Here is a 13,390-nt window from a genome sequence, read left to right on the forward strand (position 1 = left end):
GATGAACAGCTCAGGACCCTGAAGCAACATCAGAAGTGGCGACTCCCGGCTACACTGCTGAGCCCCTCCACTCAGCCAGGCTGTGCCAGGGGAGGGTTACATGGGGTACCACAAAACATTTCTTCACTGAAAGGATTGCCAAGCACTGGAACAGGGTGCTCAGGAAGTGCTGGAGTCACCACCCTCAGAGGGACTTAAAAGATAAATATCACAGAATCATTACAGTGGGAAAACACCTCTGAGATCCTCCAGCCCAGCCATTAGTGGATGTGGCACTTGGGGACCTGTCCTCTAGGTGGGCTTGGCAGTGCTGGGTGAATGGTTGTACACAATGGTCTTAAAGGTCTTTTCAACCTAAAAGATTCTTGCTCTCAGGTGACACAGCAGAAAAGCCAGAAGGAGGAGGATTAAGCAGCAGAAGATAAGCATCATCATGACTGTAAAAACCACAGGCAGTTACTTCGTAATAGTGGCACTCCTCATTCCCAGAGGAGAAATGAGGCATTTAAAAAAACCATTAATTAGTTTGTAAAGAAAAATCATAAAAAAAATAATTTCACATTCATGCAAGAGAGGTGAAAGCCTTTCAACTGCAACCCTTCGGTGTTAAAGACTAAGATTTACCAAGGTTTGTTAGTCCTTTGATGAGCTCAACTTTCACTTGACTGGTTCATTTCTGATCCTAGCTAAAAGCCACAGGTTAAAAGAAATTTTTGAGGAGGTTTCAGACTATTGAAAAGCTAAAAGAAAAGTGTATCATAAAGAACCAACTTTTGCTAAAGTGTAGCTGAAGAGGCACAAGCCTACTAAAACCACTTAATTTGTCAGTCATTGCATTTAGATTCAATGCAATGACTGACAAAATGATAATTTCTTTGTCCTTGGTGATACTGGAAAACTATAGGCAGGCTATAAAGAAATAAAACAAAATTCAGCTATCCCAGAGCTACACAACAAACCAAATCCTAACTTGCATGAAGCCAACAAGGCTCTTCTCGATTTCACGGGAACGCGATTCAAACAGAAACTTTTCCCAGAGAAAAACACTCCCCCCCTTCCTCCCCTCCAAAAACAAACGGCACCAAAATAACAGCGTGCGTCTGCTCGCTTCTCCTCAGCAAGAGATGGGGAGAACATATGACAGCAGGCAGATTTTGGACGTGTTCCTCCGAGCTCTGGGAGGAGGCACGCGAGCGCGCGGAGAGCGGCGCGCGGCCCCTTCCGAGCGGTTTGCTCGATGCGCCTCAAGGTGACAAACAGCAACAAGCCACAAAATAACCCAGCTCCACGGCTTCGACTTCTATTTATACTAACAGGGTTGAAAACTGATAAAATCTCCCTGCTCTTTTTATTATTTTTTTTTAAACAAAATTAAGGGAAGAACTGGTTTATTCTTTAGCACCCACAATGTTACGTGACCTCCTGGCGTACAATATTGACTGGGTGAGTGGTCTAGGATCTACAGCCCAATTTATTAACACCAGTGTCTATATTTTGAACCAAATCATTGGAACAAAACCTTTCTAGCTGAGGAGCTCATCATTATCCCCTTGATTTCACCAGGGTATAATCCATTCGGAAGTGTATAGTGCTGTTGCATGCTAATATATAGGAAGTTTCTCCTTTGATTGCAGTGTTCCTGTTAGCAATTAAAAATCTTTTCCTTCCTTGTTCAGCATAAACTGCTGTGGTCCAGCTATTGGTGCTGCATGACTGAAAACCTCATTTCCTCCTTCTTCTAACCCTACCTTCTTAATGCTCTGTCCAGGATTTCTTTGTCTCTGCCTCAATATTTGTTTTCATCTTTTGATGAAATATTTTCATTTCTTTGCTGCTTTTTACACCAGAAACCCAACACTCTTCTGTTATACTCTCAAAACCTGACTTTCCATCTCCATGTGTCTTTAAGACAAACACCTTATTTAAAGCTAATCATCATAAAATAAACTATGATTTAATTTCTGAGTAAAGGCACCAGAAATTTTTTTTTGACACTGCTTTATTAGAGAGCAATCACACTAGAAGGAATACACTGAGCAGGAATAATCTCACCAGATTTAGCCCAATACTATGAAAATCTGCTCTCTAAGCATCTGCATCCTCTGCTGTCCTGTCTCCTGTTCAAGACCTTCCCCACTGCCTGCTCTCTGCCAAGCTGCTTTCTGCAACTCCATAATAAAGGTCAGATGTTGCCTCAGTCCAAAGAAGCACAAAAATAAATGATCTGAATGTGAAGTAATAAAGAATGTGTTTTACATTTGTAAAAGGCCGGGTCATAGAGCTTTTACAAGCCGGAATCAGCTGTTCCATATTCCTAAAACAGAGTAGTCAGGATTTTAAAATCTGATTACAGCTTTGCCACTGAAAAAAAAAAAAGAAACTTAAAATAAACTCAACAAAAACAATTCTGTCAAATGATAAATTTCTGTCTGCTTTCCATATTCAATGTCACTCAAGGTCGCAAATATATTTTGCCTTTTGAATAGTGAGCAAAATGACAGAAAATTTCTGACACGTAACAAGTCTGCCACGTTAGGTCTGACAAAAGTTCAATGTTATCAAGCCTATCAATCCATCTGTAATGACATGCTGTAGGCACTTCAAAAAAAAAAAAAAACAAATGTGATGTTTGCTACAGCAATGTTTCACATTTATTTATAGAGCCAATGTTGCAACACAAAAACATTATCCATGGGACATACTGGATGTGAGCCTTCAATCTTGCCATGGGAAAAATAATTGAAAACACCTTGCATCTAGATTAACTTGATATTAACTTTATATATGATCTGTCTAGCATATATGTGTGGGAAAAAAAATACACAATATATTTTAAATCCAGCAGTATGTTAAAATATGGATTGTTGATGTGTGCCCATGTGCCACACTCCCTGCAGTCGTGGTATTATAGACAGAACTATGTAAGAAAGTGGTTTTTCTCCAAAAATCTTATAAAATACTTCATATGGAAGGGAACATACCTTTTTTTTATGAAACAGACCACCTTTGCCCAGTTAACCCTGCCTAGGAACTACATGCTAAATGAAGGACAATTCCAATCCCTTCACTTCTCTGTTCTTGTTAATGCTACTCCATCTGAAAATGTCACACATCCTCAGCTCCAGGGAAAACAACCCTTCACCAAGTTTTTATGAAAATGCAGGTAATTTCAGATTTCCTGCATAAATGAAGGCTTTATGTAAAAGCAGACACTGGACAGAGTGGTTTTCATTGGTAATTCCAGCTTGAAATCTAACAGCAGTGACCTGCTCTATCATTAGCTCTCAAAAGCAGAAAGCAGATGAAGAAAAATCAGTGTGAAAAGCAGAAATAGGTGTTGGCATCAGGGCAGAAGCCTCCTCTCCACTGAGCTGCTGGTGAGGGCTCTGCAGGGTCTGCACCTGGAGCTCAATTCAGCATCTCTAAAATCCAGTGAGGGATCAAACCTGTCCTGAGCACAGCACTGGAGAAAGCACCTGCAATGAGCAGGGGCTCAGCTCTGCAACAGGAAAACCATGAAGTCAAAGACCATCTAATTTTGGCAAGTTTGTGTGTTTAAATCAGCGGAACACAGCACTTAACTCACTGCCTACAGCTTAAGGTATTTTTATTTTCCCCATACGACGAGTTTAATGCCATATTCATTAATATCAAGACTAATTTTTAAGATAACAAAAGGAATCTCGTGACTGCCGCACAGTATTTAAAACCCATTTTCCAAGGTTTCTGTATTTATCAGCTGCATATGAGCAATAACTTTATTCATTTAAGGCAGCCACATGCAGATTTGCCATGTGGGTGCCCAGTTTTGGGCTAACCCATGCTCTGACCCGTGAGCCACTGACCTCAGCACGTGTCAGAGCTCCCTGGACTTGAAATAAATCACTGAAGTGGAATAAAATCTGTAAAATCATTGCCATTGTTATTGCAATCCTGCCTGAACAAAGCCCACCAGCACGGAGCAAGGAGGTGATTTTGATTAGTTTAAAAGCGTTAGGGGAACACACCCAGCTTCAATCAGGGGTCACAGCAAGCACAACACATTCATTTAGAGGGAAGGCAACATTTCATTAACAACACTTGGGACATTCTCATGAAGACCATGATGAAGATGGGCTGATTTCAGGAATCTAAATGTTAAATATCTTTAAGAAAGCAGTTTGATTCCTCTCTCCAACAGGCACTGGTAGCTTATATTGAGTTTTATAGCAATTTAGAGATGTGAATTCCTAACTCAGAAAACACAAATGCTGATGGGCAAAAAAAAAACCAAACCAAACCCTCATAATGGTTAGGATCTAAGTCTAAATTTATCATGTACACCTCAAATGGTCCTATATGCATACTTTAATGTATCTGAGGGCCTGGCACAGCAAGGTGTAGAACTGCAACTATCTTACAATTTGCTTTTATTAGGAGGTATTCTAGGCAAGTGTCTGTAAATCACAATGCTCATTTGACAACTTCTCATACATTGATCTAAATAATTTGATTCGAGCTTTTAAAAATGCTGAAGATCCAAAAAAAAGCACCTCCTTAAGTTTTAGATGCTGTTTTTGTTTTTTGTTAATTACAGCTTGGATGGTCTGCAACCAAAACCATATGCCTAAAAAACCTTGAAACCTGAGAAAGCTGATTTGAACTTTAAAGGCCACTCACTGCTACAATGCAACGTAGCACACATGCACATATATCAAAATTACACATACACATAATGAAATGAACAAACACACTGGGACAGGCTGCCAGGCACAACACTTGCACCCCAAAGGCTGCGTTTGTCTTTTGGTTTCCTGCAGAAAGCTTTGCAGCAGTTGTCTGTGAGCAGTAATTGTCTCTAAAACATAAATTACATACATCACTTCCAGCACTAACCATAAATTATCCGCCTGAATAGCAAACAAAGCTGCTCGTTCTGATAGTCAGCACAGCCCTGCCCGGCTATTGATTAAGCACTCTCAATGCTTTATTAGGTTTTCTTCCCCCACAAAGTCAATACCAGGATGAATATTTCTTCTTGGGCTGTTATGAAGTATCGTAAATCTGAATCATTATTAACAAGCGCCTGATTAGTGGAGCAAAGTTATCGGGGAGTTTGGCACAGGCTCCTGGAGCCTCCCCTCCCAGCAAACACCCATCACTGCCACTGCTCCTGCTGGCAGCTCTGCTCCTTGTGCTTCCACAAGTTAGCACCTCCTTTTTCCAATTTTTTAAAAATATTTTAATTAAGGAAATTACTGCTGCACTCATTGCTCTTTATCCCCATGCCACATTCCCATATGCAGAGAGCATCCATCACATAACGAGTATGTGCATGGCCCCTGTTCCCCAGGGATGGGGGGCTCTGCCATGGTTTGCTTTCTTTTCTTACTGTGGCACTAAAGCATTTCATTTAATTCAACTTAGATGCAAAACCAAAAGCAAACAAAGCTCCTTGTTAAATATACTTAGCCAGCATTCATTTCTCCTTATTAAAATCATCATCTGAAGGAAAAAAAAAACAAAACCAAACACATTCATCAATCATTTGCACTTGCTCGCATTAAGAACAACTCCTTTGAAGTCAGAATGAAATCCTGTGGGGGGAAAACAGAGACTCAAAGTTTAAATAGGTGAAACCACAAGCTCTTAAAGCCCAAGATGCTGCTGTGTTAGACTGGGCCTGTAGCTCATCTTGTGCCACTACAGGGAACACTCTGTACCTGCTGCAGGTACAGAGATGGCCCCTTCCACCCCAAGCTCTCCTACACCACAAGCCAGACTCAGCTCTTAAACAGGCACTTAAAAGTTCTTTTAAAATCTTTGTCCCAGGTCAGGCAGTCCTCTATAACCATATACATTCCTGCTCACTTTTAAATTTTTTTTTTCTTTTTTATTTCTAATATCCTGCACATTGATGACATTTTGCAACAACCACTTCCAAAACCAAATTGTTACATGAAAAAACACCAGCTTTGATGCCTTTTGATATTTTTCTCTTTAGAATTCTGTGTCAAGCAGGAGCTGTTTCCTAGAAGTGAAATGCAGAATGACCTAGATCACGCCCGAAGTTTCCCTCTGTTCACTAAACAGAACTAAACTGAGAGGTGGAGCTGGGAGAAGGTCTGTCAGGGTACAATGAAACCCTGTAACGGTGCTCATTTTTAAACTATGTTTTGCCAGCCAAGGTATGAATAATGCAACCAAACAGCCCAGAACATCTGAATAAAGCAGCAGCAGCCTAGCGGATGCTAATTGGCAGCAATTGGCGCTGATTGTGGAGTGCGGCTGGAGCTGTGATTACAAACAGAGCTGACGCAGCCAGCCCAAACCTCAAGTGCTGCTGCTGCAATTAAAGATATTTTATCAAATTAGACAAGTGTTTGCCTTTCCCTGCTATGATGGTTATGAGCAAAACATAAAAGAGAGCCTGGCTGGCGATGCGGCACCTTCCCCACTCTGCCGCGGTGAGCTCCTTTCTGCTTTGACTTTCTATGCCACAAAATGGAACTCTTTTAGAAATAATTCAGGGCCTCTACAGTGCCATCCTTAAAAGCCCTTGCTTTTGTCTAGAAGTGCTTTTGCCCTAAAAATGCATCTCTTTGCAGTGTACCTGACTTGCAGCCCCGACAAGTGCTGGTTATGCACACACAAACAGGGAAAGCCTTTGAACTTCCCAAGTCTGATCTCACAATAAGCCCTCAGTATTTTTGCAGGCAGGTAAACACTCTTCAAACATCATTTCCAAGGCAGTGACTCTCAGTGAGGCTTCAGGACTCTTAGCAGCTGGATTGGTGTTTTGAGTGCTAAACCCCAAGCACAAGCTCACAGCTGACTCCAGCCAAGCCAAGTCCTGGTGCCCAAAGGGGAGTTCAGAAAATGCACCTTGAACTCCAGACATCCCTGCACCCTGCTGCCCGCTGCTTTCCTCAGGGAGGAAGTCACTAAACCACTTGGTCATGAACTAAGGCTGGCTCTTTGCTCATATTTTCTGTTATCTCCAACTCTCCTCTTGCTTCTGGATCTCAAGGCATGAACTTCTGCCTTTTCTCCAGTTTCCTGTAAACATCTATAAAGCAGGTCAGCAAAATTGAATTTAAAAATATATAGAAAAAAACCCCATATGATGGGTCATTTCTGAAAGCTTAGCATTTACAGTAATTTTTACAGATCTCCATGAGAACCAAAAAAAAAAAAAAAAAAATCAAGGTTATGCAAATGTATGGAAGTTTTCAGGCCACGAGAGCTGGAGAGTGACAGCCAGTGTCATATAAAAGTGTGAATAACCTTAAGATACCCATGGGTTAGCCAGGGCCAACATCCTCAGGACCAAACACAAGTTCAGAGACCACAGCACTGGCATCAAAAAGGAACAGCAAGGAAGCAAAGGCAGCACTTTGTGTACTCTGCTCAACCTGTATTTTAAGGGATTTATGTCAGGTGCTCTGAAGAGCACGGCACTGATCCAACACAGCAATAACAAAAACCAGAGATAAAGATAGATGAGCACGTTGGTGCTGCCTTTGAGGCTCCCCAGGATGAAAGGGGAATGAACAATTTCAAACAGAAATAAATGCTTGTTCCAAGCAAAACCTGTAAGGATGGGTCAGATTCTACCAATTTAGTGGCAGCACACCACGAGCAACGTGGGGTGTTGAGAAGCTCTGCTGTAATATTACTCAAAAATCTGTGTACAGCAGCAATCTGAGTTTGTGACAGCAGGAGTGTGAGGGGATGAGCTCAAGCCAGCAGGATGCAGGAACAGGGAACTGAGGGCTGCAGGAATGGCTTATCTGGAAATCAGCTTCCAAACATTCAGGGAAAGGACACAAATCACAGCTTTAGCTGCAGAAGAGACAACAAAGAAAAGTCCTGTTGGAAGTGGAGAATAAAGTGTTTATTCCAGCTTTGTCCTCCCTGTATTTACTGTGTCCTCAGAAGAACTCATCAATCTGAGCAAGAGAACATCTCCTGTCTACACAAAACGTGGAATAAATGTCTCAAACCCAGAGTGTCCTTGTGTCCACTGCAATGCTGTGGGAAAGGGACACCTAAAGCACTCCCCAGCCAATTTTGGTACTTCAATCCACACCAGAGCAGCTCTGCCCTGGTCCAAAGCAGTCCCTGATGCTGCAGTGCAGGGACTGCAGGTGATGAGTGATGGTGCTGCCACAAGGGAACCCCCAAACCAGAAAATGTCCAACCCCTCCCTGGCCAAAGTCCCCTGTGCAGGACTGAGCCCCAAGCACAGAAGTTGCTGCTTAACCTACAAACAGGCTGAGTGTTACAACAGAATGGGCTGAGCAAGCTGACAAATTAGGCAGCTTAAATCTCAGGGCATTCCTATTGTAATAAGCCAGTTCCTTACAAACTGTGCTTTTTCATAATATAATTAACCCCAGCACTAAGCATGTGAGCAAATGAGTTCATTTTTCACATGAATAATGGAAACGTTTCTTTCTTTTTTCTCTTTTCTTTTCCTAAACCATTACGAGCAGAAATGAATATAAAAAATTTCTCAGCAGAGAAAGGATGATGTGTGCTGGCTTCTAGTTTAGAATAGGAATTCATTACAGAGATTTAAATGGAAGCTCCTATTTTCTTTCCTTATTTTCTTAATATTTGTCCTTGCCAGTCTAATCCAAAACTTTGCTCATCATCAAGATCTAGCCTGGGGTTAGATCAAACAGCCTCTGCGATGGCCTGAAATGGGCTGAATTTCTCTTCCTTCCCATATCTCCTTAATATTTTCTTCCATCTTTTGTTTTCCATTTCTAGAAGATCTTTCTAGCAGTCCTGTGGGCAGAATTACTCACTGCCCTGAGAAAAATCCTGTGCTAACTTTAAATGTAAACTCACTCCACTTCCTACTACAGAAAATAACATTTCTGTCATCATTCCCTGCGTGGCTGACACACAGCCACACAACCAGGTCACTCCTTTACAAGAGACACAAATGGGAAATGGTTATTCAGTTTACAGCAGAGTAAACTGTAAGAACTGGCAGAAGTGTAAGGCACAGTCACTTCCAGAAACTGATCTTGTGTGTCAAGGGCAAAGCAACCCATGGGAAGGAAAAAAAAAAAAAGAAAGATTAAATCCTCATCAGTTTAATTTGTAAAGAAACCCAAGGGAGGTCATTATTCCCAGAGACTCCATTGCCTGGTTTGTCTTATGAAATCTTCCAACTTCTCTGACACCAACAGGTGCTGTCAACTATTGCTGACTGAAATTGCTGCTGGCTGGCCCTGCTGAAAGGGAGTCCCTTCAAAAGGCAAAAAATAGCATGAACATGAAATAAATATTGCACAGGTCTGAATCCTGCTCATCAGAAACAGCAGCCAGGTGAGCATCCTTTAGCTGAAAGGGAATTCCCACTAAGAAATTCAACCAGGGCACTTGGATATGGAGTTACACCAAGCTCAGAAAAAGAGGGATGCACAAACCATTAACTTCCATGCAGATTTCACCAGTGACAAGCTGGAAGCACAGAACTGAAGAAACAGGATTTTCCCTTCCCAGTTAAACTAACAACGAGGAGCAGAGCACAGCTGGGACTCCTCAGGGCCTTTCCCAGCAGGACAGAGCAGCTCAGAACCCTCCTCTAAACCAAACAAACCAGCCCCAGTGGTGGGGCAAGGCAGAAACTCTGCAGAAGGAACAATTTGGCAGCTCCCTCAGCCTGACAGCAGCATTTGAACCTGGGACCTGCCCTGCTCCTGCTCACACATGTGCTCACCACGTGTAGCGCTCAGCCTCACGCCCCAGGAATTCTGCTTATAAAAATATGGGATCCCAAGGTTTTTCCACAGGACCAGTGTCAAAGGTGATCACAGGCAGAAATTAGAGGGCTGAAATTGTTAATCCTGCATGGCTGAAATTAATTCGTACCAGAGCAGGAAGAGTCAGTTTCGTGTAACCCAAATTTCACATTCTGGTTCCCAACACAAACTAAATTTGCCTTTTAAATCTCTCTGGATGTCAGGCATCTGGTCTTGATGGAAAGCCATACCCTATTTTTTCAGGGGGTATAACCAAAGAGAAATTTGTATTTATGTTTTCAGTGAGACATCAGTGTCTCTTCAGCTTAAATAATTTAAAACTTCAAAGTTACTACATGACTTGGTCTTTTTATATATGATCATTTTACACCTTAAAACATGTGTTCCTCTATCTCTCTCCCTGCAAACAGCTGACATATTTTCATGTTCCTCACTCTTAACAAAGTGTGTACCATAGTAAAATATTAACATCAAACCACACTCCTGTAGATTGCTTGGTTCAGGATAACAAACTCTGCTTTTTTGAGCAACAGTAAGGTCAAAGTATTAAATTTAAAATCTCTTAAACAGAATGTGCATTAGAAATAAACTTGAAGTTTTAAAGATCTATTGAAAATGTTCAAAAAATTAAAAACAGACAGCAAAGGGCAAACACTACAAGGAGAGAAAAATTCTAATAGGGCCAAAAGGCTGTGTAAAAATAAATACATATCTAGCACACACTTGTGTGCAGCACACCTAACGTAGGCAAAGACAAGTATATTCCACAGACACGTGTATTGTTTGGAGTCTGAGCCCTGTTTTCAGAAGAGTGAGGAAGTAAATCAATAAATATGTTTACCTTGATCTTTGGCTCACTCTTACAGACCACTCAGAGCATCTCATTTAACCAAAGCTCTCCAAACCCAGCGCTGCAGCTCTTCAGCTGGCAGAAAAACAACGCATGTCAGAGGATCCAAGGCTGAGCAGCCTGGCCTGAGCACATCCCAGCCAGGCCTGGGCACTGATTAAAACCAAAATCCTTTCAGCTATATGAATAAAACACCCCCAAACCTGAGCATCAAGCCAAGGCTGCCACAGCGCCGCGGGTCGATGCCATTCACAGCTCAGGTTTCCACGTTCAGAATTCCACCCTTCAGTTCCAATCAAAAAAGAAATTCCTCACATTCAAGCCAGTCTAATTACTTTTTTGCATGGAAGAGGCAGCCAAACTCCCTGTGACGCACAAAGGGGAAGTGTGATCTATGAGCAGAGCACATCCACCACAGCGTTATGGATGGTTCTGGAAATGCAGCCAGAAACAGACGTCGCTCCCAACATCGCCGCTGTTGCCAACAGTTACCACCTAATGCTGTCTGAGAGGCTGCAGTGATTTCGTGTTCAAAGGGAAAGGCAAAGCCTCTGGTGTCTCAGATCCCACGTTAAAGCTGGCAACGGGGAGCTCTAACACCTGGAGGATATTCCTGGAGGAGGCAGCGATCGCTGTCCCCACGTGGGATGCGGCCGCTGCCTGAGCATCCCTGGGTTACTGAAAAAACAACAGACCTCCCCAAAACCCTGAGAGCTGGCCTGGAGCTCTCCAGCTGCATTCATTCCTTCTCTGCTGAAGGAATGAATGCAGAAAAACCATAAACTATTCCTCAATTACAGGATACTCCAGTTATTAATTTCACTTTTTCTGCACTGCCTCTTTATCCCAGCCAGGAGTGTAAAATGATTGATTTTACTAGATACTTATACCTCCTAATTTTACTAAATGCTTTTATCTCTTCTCCAGGATACCTGCATTATGATCATTAAAAAACAGTGAAAAGTGCAGATAATGTGTGAGCATTTCTCCAGATTTATTTTTTTAAAACCAGGAAAGGTGTCAACAGTGGCCAACACTCTTTGTCCCAGCCAAGAGTGTAAAATGATTGATTCTACTAGATACTCATACCTCCTAATTTTACTAAATACTTGTATCTCTTCTCTAGGATAGCTGCATTATGACCATTAACAAAGAGTGAAAAGTGCAGATAATGTGTGAGCATTTCTCCAGATTTATTTTTTTAAACACAGGAAAGATGTGAACAGTGGCCAACATAGGTGATGCTAAAATTGGTTATTACTAGGGCAAAAGACCAGAGGCTCAAAGATGGGAGAGGAGGAAATTAACAGTTTAACTTGACAGGCAAACTTCATTTAGTATCAGACAATCCGAAATTATTAATGGAAATTGTTAAGATTTGTGAGCATCCAGCCATGCCATCGACCTCTGAAATGCACATTTTAAAACACAACTACTTCTCCTTTACATCTTTCTCTTTTTAGAGATCACTTTCTGAATTCCCTTTTGTGCATTATCAAAGGAACCAAGAGACAGCTTTTCCAGGAAGAAATCTCTAGGAATGGGCAAAGACCAACAAATCTCCTTAGGCCAAGATTTAGGCTGTGTTAACTGCTCCCATAACCCTGCAACCCAGAGGGGCAACACTCCCCTGTAAAACAGACCTCAAGCTTAACTTACAATATCTGCTTCATCTTCAGGTGAAAGTTCTTCACAAGATGCAAAATACTTTCAAACATTTTTTCCTTATTTCTTCCTTCTCCCTCACCTCGACAGTCCCATGTTTCCAATTAAATCAAAAACTGGACCAATTCAGTTTTGTGGGATTTTCCCCTCCAATGCTAAAGTATAATTATAAAATGGGGGGAATAAAATTACAAATTCCACCAAGGTCATTAATGTACAAAATGCAAATTGTCTCCCATTTGTCAAAGACCCTGGGGAAGTCTAGAGATAATTGAAATGATAGATGAACAGAGGAGACTAACTGCTAATGGTCTGTATATCAATGAATCAATGTCACATTTATGAAGGGCTTTGGGAAATTATTCTAAATACTTCATCTACAACAGCTGAAGTTTAGCCTACTTTTTCTTTCTAATGCTGAAAATATAATGAAAAAGTTCACTTTGTAGTTACACAAGTGTAAACCTGGGGTAATTTAAGGTGGATGGCACAAAATTGAAGTGCTACTTATGTTTGTGCCAGATGTGGCCAAAATTGTCAGGTACTGGGGATTATGGGATAAAAAAAAGCAATATGTATTTCAGAGATAATCAAATATAGGACCAACCTTGCCCTCAAAGCATTTAACTCAGCTATTCACCTTTGCAACCCATTTTCTTCAGAATATGAATAAACTAAAAAAAACAAGGAATACACATAACACTGATTTCTGGGCTTTCCTATTTTCCTCCTATTTTCAATTACAAACTAAACTGCTCAGATCAGGGGCTGTTTTCAGATGCATTTATGGGGCACTGACCAAACAGGAACAGGGAGCAGAGAGGGGAAAACCCAAAATATTTCCTTTTCAAACAAAAGGTGAATCAAATCCTGCAGGTATCTTTGGCACAATTTCACAGAAAATCATATTTCCACTTCAAAAGAGGAAAAGCTACAACCAGTAAGTCCCTCTGCAGAGCATTCTCCCAGTTGTGTGCTGGCCAGGGTGCACTAGCAAGGGACAGTGAAGAGGAGACATAAATAAAAGGAAAATTTGAACATTAAGATGTCATTTTTTTGGTTGAATCTGTAAATAGTTTGGGGAGCTGGGTCAGTTTAGACAGTTTCTTCAATG

The 13,390-nt window shown here is 41.4% G+C and overlaps 1 protein-coding gene across 1 annotated transcript in view; it reads right to left on the minus strand.

Annotated features, from left to right (window-relative positions):
- The window catches only part of LOC135451497 (multiple epidermal growth factor-like domains protein 6), a 192,084-nt gene that overhangs the window by 90,439 nt on the left and 88,255 nt on the right, over positions 1–13,390 (minus strand). The gene's annotated exons all lie outside the window — the stretch shown is intronic.

Source organism: Zonotrichia leucophrys, chromosome 9 (genome assembly GCF_028769735.1).
Source record: "Zonotrichia leucophrys gambelii isolate GWCS_2022_RI chromosome 9, RI_Zleu_2.0, whole genome shotgun sequence".
Classification (NCBI taxonomy): Eukaryota; Metazoa; Chordata; class Aves; order Passeriformes; family Passerellidae; genus Zonotrichia; species Zonotrichia leucophrys.